This window comes from Lissotriton helveticus, chromosome 7 (assembly GCF_964261635.1).
Source record: "Lissotriton helveticus chromosome 7, aLisHel1.1, whole genome shotgun sequence".
In the NCBI taxonomy this organism is placed as follows: Eukaryota; Metazoa; Chordata; class Amphibia; order Caudata; family Salamandridae; genus Lissotriton; species Lissotriton helveticus.
This window is the reverse complement of record NC_136068.1, coordinates 529483875-529506734: the sequence shown is the minus strand read 5'-3', so window position 1 is coordinate 529506734 and position 22860 is coordinate 529483875.

Below are 22860 nucleotides of genomic sequence, written 5' to 3'. Positions count from 1 at the left end.
CTCATCCCTATCCCACCCCGAGTGCCACGCTTTACACTTGAGCACGGTGCCCGCTTTCAGATTAACAACAGCGGTGCCGCTTTCAGATTAAGAACACGGGCGCCCGCTTTCAAAATTAACAACACCCCCAGACCGTGTTCCCTCCCACCTTTCCTCCTCTGCAAACTTGATTAACAGGAGGCCATGCTAATCACTGCCTTCTCCCAACGACCTGCAGTTTCCACCCCCTCCCCAATCACCCACAGCAATGCCTATATGCTCGGCTAGTTGTGACTCTGCTTTCATGTTTAGCGAGCGTCATGTGAAGATCCTGACTACGCGGTTGCCGAAGATTTCCAGTTCTTCTAAACAGCGTTAGACTGCGGTTAGACAACAGAGCCGCTTCAGAGTCCATCCTTGTTTAGGTTTAGCAGAGTGATGCGTGTTACATTTGGGTTACGCCACTGGCACATAACGCATCTCATTCAGCATAGCGCCGATCGCGGTTTGAACACCACTTCGATGCGCTAGAACTAATACAACAGGAAGAAGCACTGTATACTGAAGAGCAGATACTATTAAGATTATTCAGTTGTTTGAAAGGCAGCGAGTGAGGCAGGGTCGAGTCGATTCGCCGTAGATGAACCACCTGCTGTTACAATTAGCGTTTTGCAACAGGCGCTGAACCTAAGGAGCTATACTAAGTAACTGACTTGGTGCGTGCTGATTGTTGGAGATCCAGCGGGGGCTCGGCACCTTTGCTGCCTCAGCTCCTGCCCCGACCCTGGACCAGAAGTGCCCCCTGCACCCTCGCTACGAGGATGAGGGTCCTCAGGCACTCGGCGAGCGTCTGCCTCATCAGCCGCCCTGGGCCAGAGGCGCCCCCTGCACTCACCCCGAGGATGAGGGTCCCCAGGCACTCGGCCAGCGCCTGCCTCATCAGCCTCCCTGGGCCAGCGGTGCCCCCTGCACCACCACCACTGCATCCACCACCACCACCACATCCACCATCACCACATCCACCGCATCCACCACCACCACATCCACCGCATCCACCACCACATCCACCACCACATCCACCACCACATCCACCACCTCCAAATTCACCTCCACATGCACCACCACATCCACCACCATATCCACCGCCACATCCACCGCCACATCCACAGCCACATCCACAGCCACATCCACCACCACATCCACCACACCCACCACCACCACATCCACCACACACACCACCACCACATCCACCACACCCACCACCACTACATCCATCACCCCATCCACCACCACCACCCCATCCACCACCACCACCACCCCATCCACCACCACCACCCCATCCACCACCACCACCCCATCCACCACCACCACTGCATCCACCACCACTACCGCATCCACCACCACCACCGCATCCACCACCACATCCACCATCACCACCACATCCACCATCACCTCCACATCCACCATGACATCCACCGCCACATCCACTACCACATCCACCACATCCACATCGACCGCATCCACCACCACCACATCCACCACCACATCCACCACCACACCCACCACATCCACCACCACATCCACCACCACATCCAACACATCCACCACCACTTCCACCACCACCGCATCCACCACCACCACATCCACCACCGCATCCACCACCACCACATCCACCACCACCACCACATCCACCGCCACCACATCAACCACCACCACCACATCCACCACCGCATCCACCACTACCACATCCACCACCACATCCACCACCACTTTCACCACATCCACCACCACCACATCCACCACCACCACATCCACCACCTCCACAACATCCACCACCACCACATCCACCACCTCCACAACCACCACATCCACCACCACCACCACATCCACCCCCACATCCACCAACATCACCACCACATCCACCATCACCACCACCACCACATCCACCACCACCATATCCCCCAGATCCACCACCACCACATCTATATGTGTGTGTGTGACCACACCCACCACCACTACATCCATCACCCCATCCACCACCACCACCCCATCCACCACCACCACCCCATCCACCACCACCACCCCATCCACCACCACATCCACCATCACCACCACATCCACCACCACATCCACCATCACCTCCACATCTACCATGACATCCACCACCACATCCACCACATCCACATCCACCGCATCCACCACCGCCAATAGGTCTCGCAGTAGGAAAGTTGGAGCTATTGGTTTTGTAAATGACAAAGCCCTTTATGTATTTAAAATGAAAACAAAAATAAAAGGCATTGTTATTTGCAATTGTAATAGCTCCAACTTTCCTACTGCGAGACCTATTGGCAACGCCAGTGCTTGTTTGTATATGTCTTAACAGCAAAACTCCTAAATTGCCTTTTGCCGTGGAAGAGTTAGTAGCACCATTGGCTAACACAGGTTTACCAGCTGACCCCTCAGCCTGGCTAACTCCTGATGGGGACTACTCAGATTGGTATTTAAGGTATCAAATTATTCATGGCATGAAACTCATCTTGGGAAACATCCTTTACAACGCAACTTTTACCACGCAGTGCATTTACGGCGCAGCTATTACAACGCATGTCATTACAACGCAATCGCTGGGGGGCGCTCTAGGATAGGGAATAGATTTAATTTACTATCCAACGCCTTCCCTACTATCCACGGGGACTGGAGTTGGAATAGTAAATTAAACTATTCACTATCCAACACCCCTAAGCGCTATGCATTGTAACAGCATGCGTTGTAAAAACTGCGTTGTAAGGCATGCGTGGTAAAAGCATGCGTTGTAATGTCATACATCCCTCATCTTGATACCCAAGATTAATTCAATGTTACTAATAAAGAAATGCAACTTTTAGAAAGATGTATTCTGTTACCCAGTTTGTCAAGGGGGCTTACACTCTCACTGGCCACCAGACAGCATTCTGCATTTCTGGGAAGTATTGTGCACAGCTTCCAGGGTTTAGGAACAATTGCAGCCAATTACAGAGTGAGGTGTCACCTACCCTTTGCAGGAAGCCACTCAGGGTGTTAACCCGAAAGGCGAGCGACAAAGGCGAAGCTACCTTTGGTGGACAAATTGTGATCACACTCCTGATGGGCTGCCCTTTGTTCAGATAGGTGGGCTGGTGCCAGGGAAAGAGAGGGGAGACCAGTGCCCAAACAAGTTTTCCAGTGGGCGTGCAGCTCACAGGTAGCCACACCTCTAGGTTGGGCTACCAATCTTGTACCAAGTGAGGATGGATCTCAACATCCTGAGATTGGGAAGAATAGTGTGCTCTGGGATTGCCAGATGCCACATCTAGCCAGAAAGTCGGCACCAATGAGGGAGGGTACCTGGTAGCCCATTGGCTAGTTGCCACGCCGTTCCTCCAGGGCACTTTCTGGGAATAAATATGGTTCCCCTTGGCACCCTGAATTTCAGATCACGTTGGAAGAAGGACTGCCCTGCTGACCCTTGGACGGAGCGAGCAAAGAGAGGCTTCAGCACCTGCTGAACAGCCCTTGCTGAACATTGGGCTAGTGAGGAAATGACTGTGACTGTGGGTCCTGGCTTGGGGAAAAGTCATGCGCAAGCCCCAGAACAAAGCAATGACTCCAAGGATCAGTTGGCTGAACTGCCTGGAACCAGCGTCATCAAACCTAAAGAAGCCCACCTCTGTAAGTCCCTTCAGAAAAACAACCACTGTTGCACCCAAGGCAGTCGGACCCGGGAGTGTCGTCTGAGTCCAGATTGGTCACCCATGAGGGACAACATCCTCCACTAAAGGATATTGCCTAGAGCACATTGTTGGGAGAGCAATAGTCCAGCCCAGCCACAGATGGACTTCCACTGTCCTAGTAAGGCTTATAGGGCCCCTACCTCTGTGGCTAAAGTTGCCCCACCTGACCTGTGGACCAAGGCATAACTGCAAAGGCGTTTGAAAAAAGGAAAATGTTTCCTTTTGTAAAAAAACCCTCACTCACCAGCCTGGTGGTGACATGCTTCATCATTGGGGTCCACCCTGATGACCGAGTGCCATCAGGGTGTGCTGCGACACCTGAACTACAGTGGAGCTGGTTGTTGTGAGTGATAAGTGTAGAAGTTTTTTTTTAAAATTGTCCTGGTATAACTTAATGGGAAAAAACGTTATTCGTAAGCTACTGGACAATATTAAAAGAGGTGTAAAGATACTAAAAGGGTCATTAAGACCAAGAGTATCTGTGTGGGTGGTCTACATGTTTCAACCTATGTGTGGTAGTTACCAGGTTTTCTTCAGGACCAAGGTGCAAGAAAATGGACGGTCTACACCCCCTAAAAGGTGTATCCAATCCTAGATTCTTGGTGCCAAGATTGCAAAAAATCTGCAATCGGTATAAGCTCTAGCCTAACTAGGCGAGACAAAAATAAAAAGACTCCTGGTTGGTGTATTTTAAAACATCGTGGGGCAGCGGGTAGGAATCTCTCAGCAAAGAACGTATTAGTTTTGCTGAGCTCAAAAGGGCCGTTTACCTATGTGCCTATGTACCTATGTACCTATGTGCCTTCCCGCTGTCCCCGCCACAGGGATAGCGGGAAGGCACATAGGTACATAGGCACATAGGTACACAGGCCTTTGGAGCTCAGTGAAACTAATACGTTCATTGCATACCCTTTTAGTATCTTTACACCTCTTTTAATATTGTCCAGTAGCTTACGAATAAAGTTTTTTTCCATTAAGTTATACCAGGACAATTTTTTATATTTTTTTCTACACAGTCACAACAACCAGCTCCACTGTAGTTCAGGTGTCGCAGCACACCCTGATGGCACTCGGTCATCAGGGTGGACCCCAATGATGAAGCATGTCACCACAGGCTGGTGAGTGAGGGGTTTTTTACAAAAGGAAAAAATTTCCTTTTTTCAAACACATATCCCATCTAGAATCTATGATTCGCTGTGGTGATACTCCTCTTTTTGTTACTATAATACCTTACCTAGGGGAATAGGAGTACACTCCGTTCACACTTTGGGGTCGATTTCGATCCGGTAAAAAGTGCTCCGAATTGCTGTTCGGAGCGTTTTCACCCATACGAATCGTACCCGTAAGCGTCCCCGTACGAATCAGCAAGTACGATCCAACCCAAATGCGTCACTCCGTACGCCTCGTAAAAAACGCCGTACAAATCGAAAGTCCATACGAATTGCAGTCGGCTGACGCTCCACGCTACGTCCGAACGTAAATAGACCGCATCTTCCGAACCAGGAAGTATGATCCGCGTTGAACACACTTCGTACGGCTCTTTTGCTACGAGAGCTCAAAACTACCGTAAAACAAGAGTCCGGCACGAACCGCACCCCGGTACGCGACAAGCAAGACATGAACGCCATCGTCCGTGTCATCCCAATCCTGTACGGCCACCACCTCGTACATAGAAACCGACGAAGGCGCAGACGGTGAGTACAACGAAGTCCAACATACCTGTACGTGGTGCCACACGCACACATCTCCATTGCACGACTGTAATGTCTGGGTACGCTGCGCCACACACTCCCGCATATCACCAGTGTAATACAGAGATGTGCCGCACCTACGTCATCGACCTCGGGGTACGGTACGTCACCGCACATCACCTGTGTAATATGGAGACGTGCCGCACTACGTCATTGACCTCGGGGTACGGTACGTCACCGCAGATCACCAGTGTAATACGAAGATGTGCCGCACCTACGTCATCGACCTCGGAGTACGGTACATCACCAGTGTAATACGGAGACGTGCCGCATCTACGTCATCGACCTCGGGGTACGGTACGTCACCGCACATCACCAGTGTAATACGGAGACATGCCTCACCTACGTCATCGACCTCGAGGTCAGGTATGTCACCACACATCACCATTGTAATCCGGAGACGTGCCGCACCTACGTCATCGACCTCGGAGTACGGTACGTCACCGCACATCACCAGTGTAATACGGAGACATGCCGCACCTACGTCATTGACCTCGGGGTACGGTACGCTACCGCACATCACCAGTGTAATACGGAGACGTGCCGCACCGACGTCATCGACCTCGGGGTACGGTGCGCTACCGCACATGACCAGTGTAATACGGAGATGTGCCGCACCTACGTCATCGACCTCGGAGTACGGTACGTCACCGCACATCACCAGTGTAATACGGAGACGTGCCGCACCTGCGTCATCAACCTCGGGGTACGGTACGCTACCGCACATCACCAGTGTAACAGTGAGATGTGTGGGACATACATCTGCTATGTCAGTGTAAATGTAAGAGGTGTGTAGAAATTGAACACACCCAGCAGTGCCCAGCAGCATAGGGTGTATGTGAGACTAATACCCCCAGCAGTGCCCAGCATCAGAGTGTGTGTGTGGCTAAGACCCCCACCAGTGCCCAGCATTAGAGTGTGTGTGTGTGTCTAAGCCCCCCACCAGTGCCCAGCAGTGCCCAGTATTAGAGTGTGTGTGGCTAAGACCCCAGCAGTGCCCATCATTAGAGTGTGTGTGTGGCTAAGACCCCCACCCGTGCCCAGAATCAGAGTGTGTGTGTGGCTAAGACCCCCACCAGTGCCCAGCATTAGAGTGTGTGTGGCTAAGACCCTCAGCAGTGCCCAGCATTAGAGTGTGCGTGTGGCTAAGACCCCCACCAGTGCCCAGCAGTGCCCAGCATCAGAGTGTGTGTGTGGCTAAGACCCCCACCAGTGCCCAGCATTGGAGTGTGTTTGGCTAAGACCCCCAGCAGTGCCCAGCATTAGAGTGTGTGTGTGGCTAAGACCCCCACCAGTGCCCAGCATCAGAGTGTGTGTGTGGCTAAGACCCCCACCAGTGCCCAGCATTAAAGTGTGAGTGGCTTAGACCCCCAGCAGTGCCCAGCAGTGCCCAGCATTAGAGTGTGTGTGGCTAAGACCCCCACCATTGCCCAGCATCAGAGTGTGTGTGTGGCTAAGACCCCCAGCAGTACCCAGCATTAGAGTGTGTGTGGCTAAGACCCCCAGCAGTGCCCAGCATTAGAGTGTGTGTGTGGCGAAGACCCCCACCAGTGCTCAGCATCAGAGTGTGTGTGTGGATAAGACCCCCAGCAGTGCCCAGCAGTGCCCAGCATTAGAGTGTGTGTGTGGCGAAGACCCCCACCAGTGCCCAGCATCAGAGTGTGTGTGTGGCTAAGACCCCCACCAGTGCCCAGCAGTGCCCAGCATTAGAGTGTGTGTGGCTAAGACCCCCCGCAGTGCCCAGCATTAGAGTGTTAGTGTGGCTAAGACCCCCACCAGTGCCCAGCATCAGTGTGTGTGTGTGGCTAAGACCCCCAACCAGTGCCCAGCATCAGAGTGTGTGTGTGGCTAAGACCCCCACCAGTGCCCAGCATTAGAGTGTGTGTGGCTAAGACCCCCAGCAGTGCCCAGCGGTGCCCAGCATTAAAGTGTGTGTGTGGCTAAGACCCCCACCAGTGCCCAGCCTCAGGGTGTGTGTGTGGCTAAGACCCCCAGCAGTACCCAGCATTAGAGTGTGTGTGGCTAAGACCCCCAGCAGTGCCCAGCATTAGAGTGTGTGTGGAAAACACTCTTTTCATCCCCTCCTTGTGGGACCTGGAATTGGTGAATCTCCTGCACACATGGGACTCCCATCTTATTCTGACGGCGACCCATGGTCCTTGAAGCAAGTTTTCAGAACCTACAGGGACACGACAGACAATCAAAGCTGCGATGTAATCACCCCACACTGTTATTGCTCCTGAAATACTGCCCGTACCTACCAAAAATGACGGCTGCAACGAACACTCTTGCGTCTCTCCTGACCTTTTCTCCCTTCCCCCTACCCCTCTCCACTCTACTCCTCTTTCCTGTTACTGACCATGGCCCTCACCTTTCCTGGCCCTTAGTCCCCACCCTGTTTACCTGTTCATCAATTTGCCCACGTCAATTTGAGATTTTGCGATTTTGTCTGATGCCAGATGGAGCTACCTGGTTTAGCTAAAGGGGAGACAGGTCGGGGATTCCCTCCTTGGATGTCACCTACCCAGTTGGACGCTAGACAAACTTCCTTACGTCTCTCCTGTCGTCTCTTCCCACATCCTCCCTCTATTTATGTCTCTCCCTCCCTCCTCTCTCAATGTATTGAGACTGAACTATTTTGTCTAAAGCCCGATGGAGCTACCTGGTTTAGCTATAGGGGAGATGGACCATGGATTCCCACCTCGGTCATCACCTACCCAGTCAGTCTTCGGACTGACTTCCTTTTAGTCTCTCATTGTTTTTCTCCTCCCTTATCCTACCCTTCTCACCTCCCAGGCCCTCTCCACTACTTTTCCCTTCCCTTTCTCTCCTCCTTTCTCTCCTCTCCTGCATCTCCCCTACACCTCTCCACTACTCCTCTTTCCTGTTACTGACCTTTGCCCTCACCTTTCCTGACCCTTAGTCCCCACCCTTTATACCTGTTTATCAATTTTCCCGCGTCAATTGAGATCTAGCCATTTTGTCTGAGGCCCGATGGAGCTACCTGGTTTAGCTAAAGGGGAGACAGGCCGGGATTCCCTCCTTGGACGTCACGTACCCAGTCGGACTTTAGACACATTTCCTTTCGTCTCTCCTGTCATCTCTTCCTGCTTTCTCCCTCTATTTCTGTCTCTCCTTTCCCTCCTCTCTGAATGTATTGAGACAGAACTATTTTGTCTGATGTCCGATGGAGCTACTTAGTTTAGCTATAGGGGAGACTGACCGTAGATTCCTGTCTCGGTCGTCACCTACCCAGTTGGTCTTTGGACAGACTTTCTTTTAGTCTCTGTATGTTTGTCTCTCCCCTTATCCTCCCTTTCTCACCTCCCCTGCCCCCTCCACTACTTTTCTCTTTTCTTTTTCTCCTCTTCTAACTATATTGCCTTTTTTTGTGATTCATTGTGAAATTGTTGATGTTTTTCTGTAACATTGTTGATTCTCTTGTAAAGCGCTCTGATACCTTCGGGTCTAGCCAGCGCTATATACAACTCTTGAAATAAATAAATAAATAAATAAATAAATAAATAAGAGTGTGTGTGTGGCTAAGACCCCCACCAGTGCCCAGCATCAGAGTGTGTGTGTGGCTAAGACCCCCACCAGTGCCCAGCATCAGAGTGTGTGTGTGGCTAAGACCACCACCAGTGCCCAGCATCAGAGTGTGTGTGTGGCTAAGACCCCCACCAGTGCCCAGCAGTGCCCAGCATTAGTGTGTGTGTGCTAAGACCCCCAGCAGTGCCCAGAATTAGAGTGTGTGTGTGGCTAAGACCCCCACCAGTGCCCAGCAGTGTCCAGCAGTGCACAGCAGTTAAAGCAAAAATATACCATTGTTAACCTCATTACCATCAGGAAATAGACACATGTTACTATACCCAAATTTGAACATCACACCAGCTCCCAGGCACACAGCAGTCACAGACATTATCAGACAAACTAAAGTACAGAAACTGAAAAAAATAGCTTTATTCAGCTGGTTCAAAATTGAAAACGCAAATAAGAGTCCTTGCTCTCAGAAGGCCATTGGCCAGTCCAAACAAGTCAGAAAAACAGTTTGTGCCTTCATGGATGTTCTCACACCCAAACTTGCCTGCACATGGAGTTCAATCCGCAGTGGAAACTTTGGGGGCATCATATGTGGAATCCTCTGAATTTCAGAACATATTAACTTGAAAAAGAAATTTTCAAAGCTATTTGCGCCTAACGATAAATTCTTGAATCGGTCTAAATAGTATACAAAATATGCATAATGGTATTCTCTTAAATTAGGTAGTGAAAGACCGCCATATTCGGTTCTTTCATATAGAGTACGAATATCAATACGAGGGATTTTTTTTCAAACTAAATACGGAGAACATGGATTCAACTCTGGTGAAAAAAGACGCAGGGAGAAAAATTTGGGTGGTAGAAAATAAAAAACTTAAAAAGGGGAAGTATTGACATTTTAATCAATGCTATTCTACCAAGAAGAGATAATGGTAGTGAATCCCACCGTGCTAACATTAGACATACCTTTTGAATCAGCGGGACAAAATTGAGTATATATAAATCCTGGATTATGGGGGAGAAGAAGATTCCCAAATATCTTTTAGGTTTTAGATTAATACAGCCATCTAAATCCGGGTGTAAAATAGGGTTAGCACCCCCACAGACCAACATTTCTATCTTTTTTTGTTGATTCGATAACCCCCTACATCTTCAAATTCTGAAAAGATCTTAATGGCCTGTGTTTGTGATTGAAGATCCAGCTTAATTAGTAGCATGATATCATCTGCAAATAATTTGATCTTAGCCATAGAAGTAACCGGAGGAACAATCTGAACACAGTTCCTGATAGCTACAGCGAGTGGTTCAATAAAATAAGCAAAAAGAACGGGAGACCCCGAAATTTGTTCGATATAAGACCTTGAACTGGTTTTTCAAACGACGTAATGCCATGCTTAAAAAATATTCCCTCCCTTTCTTTAATTTATCAACTCCCCTATTTGGTGCTTTTTCCTTTCTAAAATTTAAAATCGAATCTTCAATCATAGTCAACTGGGAACGAGCTGGGTTTCGAACTCTAGCAGATTTTGTGAATAATGGGTCTTGGTTAACGCTCAATGCCATGCAACGTCTGATTCCCAACAATTTTTTACTAATAAGGTCTTATATCGAGATTTTTAAAATTCTGACCTCATTAGATTTAAACCTTCTTAGTACTTCGCCAACAATGTTTGAAGACCTTTTTATAAATACGGCAATAAAAAACCCAGGGGAATGGAAAAAAAAATCTGTGCTATCCTCCGGCACCGCAAGGACAGGTGGAGTGGGTGCAGGTGTTGTGGATTCATCCACACTGGCCGGTGCATCGCAGAAAGTAGCAAGATAAACTTGGCTGCACACTTCAGCCAGTTCGGAAAAACTACCACCTGAACCTGGGGACACATTGGGGGTGGAGGTCGAGGGCTGTGAGTCTGTTGTCCTGGGTCTGTGGATGCGTGTGTGAGGTGTGTCCCCTCTCCCTGTGGGTGTGCCTACATCCCCTTGAGATTGGGTGCGTGGAGTTTTTTCTGCCGTGTGGGTGTGCTGGGTGTGTCTGTTGTTGTGTCTGACCTGTGGCGTCTGCGTGTATGTTGGGTAGGTATGGGAGAGGCTGAGGTGGATGGGTCTGAAGGATGGGGGGGACAGATGCTGCTGGATGTACAGAGCTGCCGTCAGTGTTGACTCTATGGCAGCCACACTCCGACGTAGATTAGACATGGCAGATGACATGCCCTCCATGAACGACAACAACTGTGCAATGAGTCGTGTATGTCCATGGAGGACAGTCAACATGGATTTCTGACCTACTACAATCTGCCGGAGTAGGTCCACAGACTCAGCACTGAGGGCAGCAGGGGACACAGGGGCAGGTGCTGCGGTGCCGGGAACAAAGGAGACACGGGGCTAGCACGGACCCTAGGGACCCTAACAACTGGGAGGGTGGAGATGGTACTGGAGGAGGAGAGGCCAGCAAAGATGAAGAAGAGACCATTGCTGCATATTCCCCCTCCTCCTGAGAGTCTGATTCCTAGCCGTCCGCATGGTAGGATGTGTCAGTCACATGGGGTCCGGCCTGCAGACTCTCCTCACCCTCCGTGCCACTGGCTCCCTCTGACTCCTCAAAGCAGGTGGCACTGTCGCTGGGTCCCTCTGCCTGGTCCGCGCCTGTGTCTCCTCCAGATTCTGGTGATGATGCTGTTGGCAAGGAGAATAGGAAAAACATATCAGTCACCTGTACCGATCAGACATATCAGCTACAAATCATTTGGGCACATTTCTAAACATGGCATGCATCATGAGTCACATGCCACTGAACTCTGCACAATGCCAAGCCTAGTCTTGGGCAATTGTAAGAGACACAACGCTCAATGTATAGTAGGATACAAATAACAGGCAAGGCAAAAACTTGTATGAGAGACACAATGATGAGCCACTGCCTGACAACAGGATAGCTGATGATGAATCACAGTTCATTTGCCCACCCTGCCACCCAAATCCAGACCTGGTCATGTTTGATTCGCTTTGACCTGGTGCCACATGGGAAAAGTCCTGCCTGAACTGCCATGTGATGCCATCCTGGGACCTGAACCAAGTGTTCCATCACCTCACACTGGCATCACAGCTGCCACCCAAAGTCACATTGTGTGGCTGACCATCAATATTATTTACAAACAACATGCAACATATTTAGAGAATATGCACACACGCACTGCCCAGTGTGAGTATGCACAAGCCAAAATTAGTGCACATGTACAGTGTGCACATGTAGCTAACACATGACAATTAGAACGTGTACCATGGACAAAGGCCACTGAGGCTGACTCATGCAGAAATCACATGTTTAGACTCAAGATCAGTGCCAAAATATGAAGAAGGCCAGACACAGTGCACATGTGGTGCTTCATGTAAGGTACCAACAGGTGTCACAGACCCCCCTCCAACATGATGATGTGCAAAGGAAGATGCATACTAAGACATTGCACCATAGGAGTACATGTGAAAAACAATCATTAGCCAAAGCGCTGGTCAAATGTGGAGTAGGGCAAGGCATGTAAACAAGCATCTGCTGAAACTGGGGCATTCTTATGCCAATGCATAAAGTGCCTGTCTGACCACACCACTCCAACTATGGGAGTGTTACCATGCCTCGGAGCACTGCAGGTAGCATGTGACACACATGACAACAAACAGACATGTACCTACCCCTTCTTGCTGCTGTCCCTCCTGCAACTGCCCATGGAGGTCTGGGAACACCACTTCCAGGACCCGGAGCATGTGGGGGGTGAGGTGGCGGGTGCCGCCATGCCGGCGTGGAGCTTCCAGCTTCAGCTGTACCCTGGCGATGTGGCGGGTCCAGCACCGGATGTCCTGCCACCTCTTCTTGATGTTTCTGAGCCTCCTGCGAGGCCCCCCTCACTCCTGACAGCCCTGGTGATGGCCAGCCAGATTTCACCCTTCTCATAGGCAGATACCTGTCACAAATGTAAAGTTAAAGAACATCAGTACGCCTGGTCCATGTTCCAAAGACACACATATGTGCACAAAATACTTGAGGACAACAGGGCATCGGATGCTCCACACATTTTCATCATTGTCCAGGAGTATGTGGCCTGTGAGCAAACACAACTGCACTACATTCCATGTAAAGGCTACAGATGACATAAGGGGTGCAAACCACTCTTTGAGCATGGCACTCACTGAGCAATATATGCTACATCTGGGTGCACTGAAGCACGTGACATGCTGTCACACACCCCACTACAACAAAGAACCCTCTTCACACAACACTGTACACCCTGGCACTCACTCCCAACAACATAGCATCTATCCACTATACATACACAGTGGCTATAGTGTCACACACACAACAGGTGCACATTCCAAGGAAGTGCACACATCACTCCCCTGCTCCTCTGGTCTCCCATACAGCTTGCTGTAGTTAGGCAGGAGGGCATCCAGCAGGGCCTTGTTCTCACCATCACTGAATGCAGGTGCCCTCTCCATGCTCAGCTAATCAGGGTCCAGAGGATACAGAGACAGCAGCTGTGTTTTCCACTCCAATGTTGTGCAGGCAAGTGCCCTCCCACAGCCACAAGCTGCCTTATATTTGTGCTGCAGAGGGTCTGTGAGTCCAAGGAGTAGTGTGTGATAGGCCACCATAGTTTGCATCCTATGTTTCATCCAATCCCGTCACACATAAGGCCATGACACACATATGCATGGTTTGAAAACTGAGCCAGAGCTGAACAACAACTTTTGCAACATTGTATACTTTTGCCCAACTGAATTTTCTAGAACACCTGTAGGAGGCTCAAAACTCTCTGTATCCATGACAACCTGGCTGCATTCTGATCATTCCCCTGTTCCCCTAGATGTTCCCTATGTATTTATTTAATTACCCACACAAGTATGGTGCGATTGCCGTTGCAAATGCAACCCATTCAATGGTGCAACGAGGCGTACACACGCACGTACCGTTGGGGTACGCTGCGCTCGCGTATGGCTACAATGTAATAGGAAAACTAGGCGCACGCACGTACCATTGGGGTACGCTGTGTTTGCGTATGCATCTTTTCATAATGGTGATTCATAGGTGCATTTTGGTAAAACATGTACTATAGAGTTGTATGGGTAGCATGCTGTGTATGCAACTGACTGTATGTTTGTTGTGCAGTGTCACACAGGTGCAGATGTAATGCAACACACATACGTGCTATGTGTGTACTTGGAATGTACAGGTGTACTACAACATCAGGCTATTCAACAGGACAATGTCAGAATGACATTATACGGAACTTGACCCCTTGTGTGCCTCTCATCCCCAGCTCGCCCTGCCTGTTGTCCGTTGGCGTCATCGTGGTCAGCCTGCTATTGCTCATTATGATTGCAATGTCAGCCGAATCAACGGAGCATGCATGGACATGTGGAAAAGTCAATTTGGGTAAGTACTCATATGAGGCTGTTTAGTGTTGGCATGGTTTCAATTGTGTGGTACATGTTCATGTGCATGTTGTTAGACCATGCATACATGCAACAACATCATGTTTCTTATTACATGTAGGCCCACTCCCATGAAAGGATAGTCACCCCGTCTGACAGTCATCTGTCGTAGTTTTAGACTCTGGTGAATGCATCAATGTGTGTAGACATCTACACTGCAACATTGCATATACCATGGTTTGACATTGTGTTAGAGGTCACAACCACGGACTCTGTGGGGGATTGCTGCCTCACTATATGCATTAGAATGTGTCTGGATCCTCACCTCAACCTTGTGGGCCAGTCCAGTTTGTTTACCAAAAAACCATGTCGTGTAGGTGTGGCCCGGTGTATGTTCCACATGTTAAGACAACTGTCCTGTGACTCTGTTTGCATGGATGCATTGCCCCTTGTTGCTTTGTGTCATGTCACTGTCATGTCGTTACCTCAGTGCAGGTTGAGAATACTGCTACACCAGCCTTCACAGTGAGTAGCAGTTCTGTTTTCATTCACATGATGCCATGTATGTTTAGCAGTAGACATGACAATGGTGGGATGATGCATATGTGAATTATTGTGTTGCACCAGTGGAGTGCGGTCATTCACATGATTCTCTTGTCCCGTGCAGCATTTCTGTGCGACGGTAGGGTTCATTATGTGGCTTGGATCAACATCACTTGCTGTTGAGTTATTTTCAACCTGCTTGTCATGTTAGCAAAGTGATGCAAAGTTGATAGAGCAAAAGACTGGCTACAGAGTGCCTTCATTGCATGTAGGTCATTAGCTTCCTCATCGTATGTGATTCTTACAGCTGTTGTGGGTGATGTCAAGTTTTCCTACATGGCCCTTACGGGTACACATAAACAAATACAGATATTACACTCTGCGTAAGTAGCATTGCCATATATTTTAATTTGTTTGTAGGGTCCACATCATCAGACACTGTGAATTAGTTTTTGTCCACATAGATCTCATTACATAGTGGCAGACTTGTGAGCGTTCGCCAAGACTCAAATAGATGACAGACTGTCCTAGGTTTTATGTGTCCGTGTTACAGCATGGGATCTCATGTGATAGCATAATGAGTGATGTCAAATTGGCTACAGTCATTACACTTCACAGGTGTGACTGGTACAGTGTATCTCATGAGGTATTTGTAGTGTCAGTGACATGAGAAAGTACTCCTAATGGTTATTTGCCTCCGTTTCAGGTCTCCCTCACTGCAGTTCCCATCCTCTCCTTCCCTCGCCTGATCACCCTTTTGTGTCTGTCATTTGTACTCAGACCAAGGGGCTATTTGGAGGTGGAAGCCTTTGAGCATCACACCACTCTGATGAAGAAAGGTACTGCCAGTCCCTGGCAGGCTTGTAGCGAATCGTTCTGCTGCATTACAGGTGACATCATTCATAGACTTTTTTGTCTTCTTGCCAATGCGAATGCCCATGTATGTTTGATAATGCTCCATGGGCTCACAAGGTAAATCATCATGTTGTGCCTGACGTGTGATTTCAACTGAATATTGTGCCTCCTTGATGTCAATGCACATGTCCTTCTAATGTGCATGTATACTATATGGCATAAAGTAAGCTTATTATTGTTATGTGTTTACGTGTACAGTGATAACATGCATGGCGTTGGTTAAGGCTAAAGTACTATATTGTGTGTGAGGTAGATGGATGTGTAGCTGCTGTTTAGCTTGGAACATACTTCCTGTAGACTACACCTGCTGACGCTGTGTGTCCTGTGCCCCACTTGTCCCTAAGAGGCCTGATCCTGTGACCGTGATCTTTGGTGATTACTGTGCCATTTTATTTGCAGTGACCGTGAGTGAAGCAGGCACTGCTGCATTCACATACACATGTCACTTTGTGGCTTGCCAATGCCCTTGTGGTATGTGCTTGTTTTGCAAGTTGTCACACCCCTCCTGCCGTCATGTCTTCACTCATTCCTGCTGCTGCATACACAGCCACAATGCAGCGCACACTATCCAGGACCACACACGCCTACAGGATACCCCTCCTTCCATCCATTTGTAGAGCATGCTCCAGCCACCCTACACACAGAGAACACCAGACATTCATCCTCCTGGTATCACGATGCCTCAAACTCACCCATTACAGCTTCTATGCCTGTGTGTGCAACATATACTGGCAAGACTATGCTGAGCCACATGACAGTGTGTCTACGTCCCACCAGGTCATGTGCCTTGTACAGCACACACACACCTTCCATAGGCACAATATTGTACAGTGTTACCTTGTCAACACCACAGTGCAAAACTCGCCTTCCTTACAGTCATGTGGCAGTACACGATCTGGTCACACCACTTCAACATAGCCATCATAGTCTGTCAATTAGCCACAGGGGACATACACCATGACCACGTCTCTTGGGTGTGGTGTGATTTGGCTGTTCTGGTGAAGATAATTGTCAGACATGGCTAGTTGTTCTGGATGTGTTGCACCCATCACAGGAGTTTAGTACTTGTAGCTCCATAGGGGCAGGTAACGTAATCAGGTGAGCTTGGGTAGAGTGCTACAGCCCATTGCCCACAGTCTGTCCTGCCACCCTTGTCCTGTGCGCCATTCATCACATCCACAGTACAGCAGCATGCTGATGATAGTTCACATACCTGAGGACACAGATGTAGGTACTCCCTACGTGGACAACTAGCTTTTTAACACTGATCTATACACCTCCAAGTGACTCTCCTGTGCCTGTCTGTAATTGCAGTTTTGTGATCCAAACCCCCCTCCAGCATTTACTATCCATCACAGGTGTGTGTTTCCATCCATGTATCTAGTTGTTAGAAATTTGTGACCTATGTGTGTCCTCACCCGGACTCAGATCCAAGTCTGTGGATGGCTGCAGTTTGTTGAATACTCTTGCATTTCATACATTTGCACACACATATTTTTTTATACTATGGGTACAAGATAACTCAACAAATGCGTATGATGTTTCTTATATTTATTGGGTGATCTTGTGCAGGAAACGTGAGTAGGTGCTGTACAGAAAGGGGGGGAATCCAAAGTTCACTGCTGGAGATGAGATGCCTTACAGTTTGAGTCAACAGAGTCCAGGCCACAGTGCTTGGCATCATTGGGCAGACTGTGACCAGCAAGTCCATGTGGGAGAGTCTCATAGGTGATACTGTTGCACCCAAGGGCAACATGCCAGGTCAGGTGTCCTGGGAGTTGTGCATGCCCCACTGCCTCTCAACGTCTTAGATGTGGACGACCCTTCTTCCTTGGGGGACCCTCACGTGCAGGCATGGACGATGCATGGGATGCTACATCAGACAGTTCCTCCTCCTCCTCCTCCTCCCTCCCTCTGGCTGGTGTTGCACTTTGCCTTGATGTAGCTGGCCTGGTGACACAGGGAGGGAGCTGCATGTTGGCAGCAATCTGACGTAGTGATTGTTTCATTTCCTGATGCACCATCAAGAGCTCAGCCAGACTTTCCTCCACCCGTCCATAATGTTGTTCTTGCCTGGCAATTTGCTCAGCCTGCTGTTCTTTCACCTGGTTGAGGGCCTCCGCTACCTGGCTTACCTCCCTGGTGCCCCGCCGGTATGCCTCCAGGATGTTAGTCAGTTCAGGCATACCGGGCCCTGCAGCTGACTGGCCAGAACCTCGCCTCCGCCTTGTGCCACTCCCACCACCCTGACCCACACGAGCACGGCCTACGCTTGTGGGCACATCCAATCGACTGGCCCCCTGAGTGCTGGCAGGGTGGATGTTGTCTGCCACCTCAGGGGTGCCCGACAAAGGGTGTCCCTCATTTTCAGACAGGCTCTCTGGTGGATCATGGGCAGGGCTCTGACCTGTCTGCTGGGATGTGGTGGGAATGGATCCGGTGGTTGGCACAGATGTAGCTGGTACAGTTGCTGCAAGGGTTTGGGATCCAGAGGAGCCAGGTTGGTTGGGATCATCCACAGTGCATTGAGTGGAGTCGCTGTCGGTGGGGTCAGGGTCCTGCTGAGCCTGGGACTGGGATCCTTCTCCCCCCTGGTTGGGGGTGGTCTCAACACGTTGCCTTGTGTGTGGTAGAGACAGACACTGTTAATGCACTATCAAGTGACATCTTAATTTGTTCACCATTATCAGCATCAAAGTTCCACCGGCATTGTTGTCATTGTTCAGTTGTGTATGTAGTGGTAGCAAACTGACATGTACTCTGGGGTATTTTCCTTCTTCCATTCTCTTGACAATGACTGACACAGCCATTGCTGTGTCTTGTCTTGCCGGCACAACACATATACAGCAGTGCTCTGGTTCATGCAACATCCAGGATACAGTGTAAATCCTTATGCCAGCGTCAAGCATGCACAGAGTTTATATGCAGCATGTTCATGTAAGAGACAGAGCATTATTTAGTAGGATAAATTCATCTACTGTGGATAGGTGTTGCTGTTCCGTGATGGCCAATCAATGGCAACACCCCAGGACCTGTACACCCACTTCTAGATCATGGCTTTAGAACGTGGCACTTCTCCAAGACGCATCACCTCGTCAATACCCATGTCCATGTTGGTACTTAAGTGCATCCACAACGTTCATGAGATGGGGCACGTGCATTGTGTGAGAGGCACAATGGACTGGAGCATCTGCAATGTACATGTAAAAGTTGTATGCGTATTCATATGAGGGAGTGTTTAGTTGTGGTACATGACAATTGGGACAGTGTTGCACTCCATTGCCTGTCCCCAGGGGATGAGTTTCTGTAAGGGGGGTGTATGACAGGCCATGCTAGTAGTTTGCGTGTGATTTGCAAGCGGCCATCCTTCGTGATTTGGCTGTTCCTTCATGTAGCATGCTGGCATAATCGTGGTCGTGGGTACCTGCACAGGATGTCTGACCTTGTCCTGGTGTTTGAGTTTGCAATGATCACAGAAGGGACTTGTGCTGACTACACCTGGGCCCATTGTGTACTACAGAGCTTTCCAAACTGTGTGTCCTGACACAGTACTGTGTCGCTTGCAAATGGTGGGTGTGTCGCAGGCACTTAGTACATGACTGCTGGTAATTAGGAGACATCCCTAGACACTCTGCTCTATGGTCTTTATAAGGCCTGTGCAGTGCTCGGGTGCAACTGTGTGTGTGCCCAGGAAGCTGGGGTGAGGTGACAGAGGGAGGAAAACTGAGGGATGGATACAGAGGGAGGGAGGGAGACAGAGGGAGGGAGACAGAGGGAGAGGGAGACAGAGGGAGAGGGAGACAGAGGGAGAGGGAGACTGAGGGAGAGGGAGACAGGGAATGGGAGACAGAGGGAGAGGGAGACAGAGGGAGAGGGAGACAGGGATGGAGGGAGTCAGAGGGAGAGAGGGAGACAGAAGAAGAGGGAGACAGAGAGAGAGGGTGACAGAGAGGGAGGGAGACAGAGGGAGAGGGAGACAGGGATGGAGGGAGTCAGAGGGAGCGAGGGAGACAGAGGGAGGGAGACAGAGGGAGAGGGAGACAGAGGGAGGGAGACAGAGAAAGAGGGCGACAGAGAGGGAGGGAGACAGAGGGAGAGGGAGACAGGGATGGAGGGAGTGGGAGGGAGACAGAGGGAGGGAGACAGAGGGAGAGGGAGACAGAGGGAGAGGGAGACAGAGGGAGAGGGAGACAGAGAGAGAGGGCGACAGGGATGGAGGGAGTCAGAGGGATGGAGGGAGACAGAGGGAGAGGGAGACAGAAGTAGAGGGAGACAGAGGGAGAGGGAGACAGAGAGAGAAGGCGATAGGGATGGAGGGAGTCAGAGGGAGGGAGGGAGACAGAGGGAGACAGATAGAGGGAGGAGGGTAACAGAGGGATGGAGACAGGTTGTTTGTGCTCGCTCGCTTGCTACACTGCCTTACTTTGTCACAAAATGATGCATCTCCGAAAGGTGTATCAGCAACATTAAATTGTTTAGAAGCTGTGGTCTACTATCTTGTGTGATATTTCCCTATCCCTGTGCATTGGGCATGGTGCTTCGGTGTGTCCCTGGGACATATGGGATGAGGGCAGCCTCCTACCCTACACCTTCCACCCTTTGTGCCTCCCCCTTGCAACTACCCCCATTCTGTTGTGTACTCCTGGGACTCATGGCCACCCACCCCATGCTGCTGGGCACTGTTGTAAGTCCACCCATGTAACATGTGTTTTTGTACACTCACCAGACTCAACGGCTCCTTCAATTCCGTGTACTCCCACCGGTGGCAGCAGGGCCATGACTTTCTCCTCCCAGGGATGGTATACAGGAGGTCTGCGGGGACCACCACCTCCAGTGTGGTGTGCAGAGGCGTAGTCCTGGTCCATTTTCTTCTTGACCATCCTCCGCAGATCATACCACCTGGCCTGGCATTCCTGCCTGGTGCGCAAGATGGGTGCAACAGCATTGACCCTGTCTACGATCCTCTCCCACAGGCGTGTTTTTCAGCCATGCTGGTCTGTCTGACCAATGCGCCAAACAGCTGTGGCTCGATCTGTTAGGATCTCCATCTCCGGGTTAGTGAACTTTGGATTCTTGGGTGTGGTCATGGTGTGGGGTGTATGTGATTGAGGGGGTGATGGTGTGTATGGATGAGGGTGTGTGGTTCTGATTGTGAAGGGGGTGGTGTGGGTGTAGATGAGATAGGGTGTATGTGTGAAGGTGTGTGGCTGCAATTGTTGGTGAGATGTCTGTGTCTTAGCAAGAATAGGTATATTGCAAAGGATGATGGGTTGTATGTGTGGACCCTTTTATTGGTCAATTTGTGGGTGCGGCTTATTTTGAATTGGTGGTGTGTGTGTTATATGGGGTGGGTGTTAGTGTTGACCTCTGTTTGCCTGTTTGGCTGTGACCAGGACATTGTTTCTCAATGGTGTGTACACAGGAGACATGTTCAGTGTTGTTGTGTGACTCGTTAGCAAAGTCCTCATGCTGGTTTAGGTGTTGGTGTTAGGTGTGCGTGTCATACTTGTGCATGCAGGTGACTTGTACGGGCCGTTGGCGGGGGGGTTCTTGGTCACTTGAGGGGGGGTGTGCGTGTTGTACTTGTGCGTGCGGTTGACTTGTACGTGCCATTGGGGGAGGGTTCTTGGTCGCTTGAGGGGGGTGTGGTGTCGTACTTGTGCGTGCCGTTGACTTGTACGGGCCGTTGGGGGGGTTCTTGGTCACTTGAGGGGGGGTGCGTGTTGTACTTGTGCGTGCGGGTGACTTGTACGGGCCGTTGGTGGGGGGGTTCTAGGTCACATGAGGGTGGGTGTGCGTGTCGTACTTGTGCATGTGTTTGACTTGTACGGTCCTTTGGGGGGGTTCTTGGTTGCTTGAGGGGGGTGTGCGTGTCATACTTGTGTGTGCGGGTGGCTTGTACGGGCCATTGGTGGGTGGGGGGTTCCCGTAGGCTTGATGGGGGTGTGTGCGTGTTGTACTTGTGCGTGCGGGTGACTTGTACGGGCCATTGGCGGGGGGGTTCTTGGTCGCTTGGGGGGGTGTGCGTGTCGTACTTGTGCATGCGGGTGACTTGTACGGGCCGTTGGAGGGTGGGGGGGCTCGCTTAGGCTTGATGGGGGTGTGTGCGTGTCGTACTTGTGCGTGCGGGTGACTTGTACGGGCCGTTGGCGGGGGGGTTCGCGTAAGCTTGATGGGGGTGTGTGCGTGTTGTACTTGTGCGTGCGGTTGACTTGTATGGGCCGTTGGGGCGGGGTTCTTGGTCGCTTGAGGGGTGTGTGTGTCGTACTTAGGCATGCGGGTGACTTGTACGGGCCGTTGGCGGGTGGAGGGGGTTCGCATAGGCTTGATGGGGGTGTGTGCGTGTTGTACTTGTGCGTGCGGTTGACTTGTATGGGCCGTTGGGGGGGTTCTTGGTCGCTTGAGGGGGGGTGTGCGTGTTGTACTTGTGCGTGCGGGTGACTTGTACGGGCCGTTGGCGGGTGGGGGGGTTTGCGTAGGCTTGATGGGGGTGTGTGCATGTCGTACTTGTGCGTGCGGGTGACTTGTACGGGCTGTTGGCGGGGGGGTTCTTGGTCACTCGAGGGGGGGGTGCGTGTCGTACTTGTGCGTGCGGGTGACTTGTACTGGCCATTGGCAGGGGGGTTTCTTGGTCGCTTGAGGGGGGGTGTGCGTGTCGTACTTGCGCATGCGGTTGACTTGTACGGGCCGTTGGCGGGTGGGGGGGTTCGCGTAGGCTTGATGGGGGTGTGTGCATGTCGTACTTGTGCGTGCAGGTGACTTGTATGGGCCGTTGGCGGGGGGGTTCTTGGTCGCTTGAGGGGGGGTGTGCGTGTCATACTTGTGCGTTCGGGGGACTTGTACGGGCCATTGGCGGGTGGAGGGGTTCATGTAGGCTTGATGGGGGTGTGTGCGTGTCTTACTTGTACGTGCGGGTGACTTGTATGGGCCGTTGGTGGGGGGGTTCGCGTAGGCTTGATGGGGAT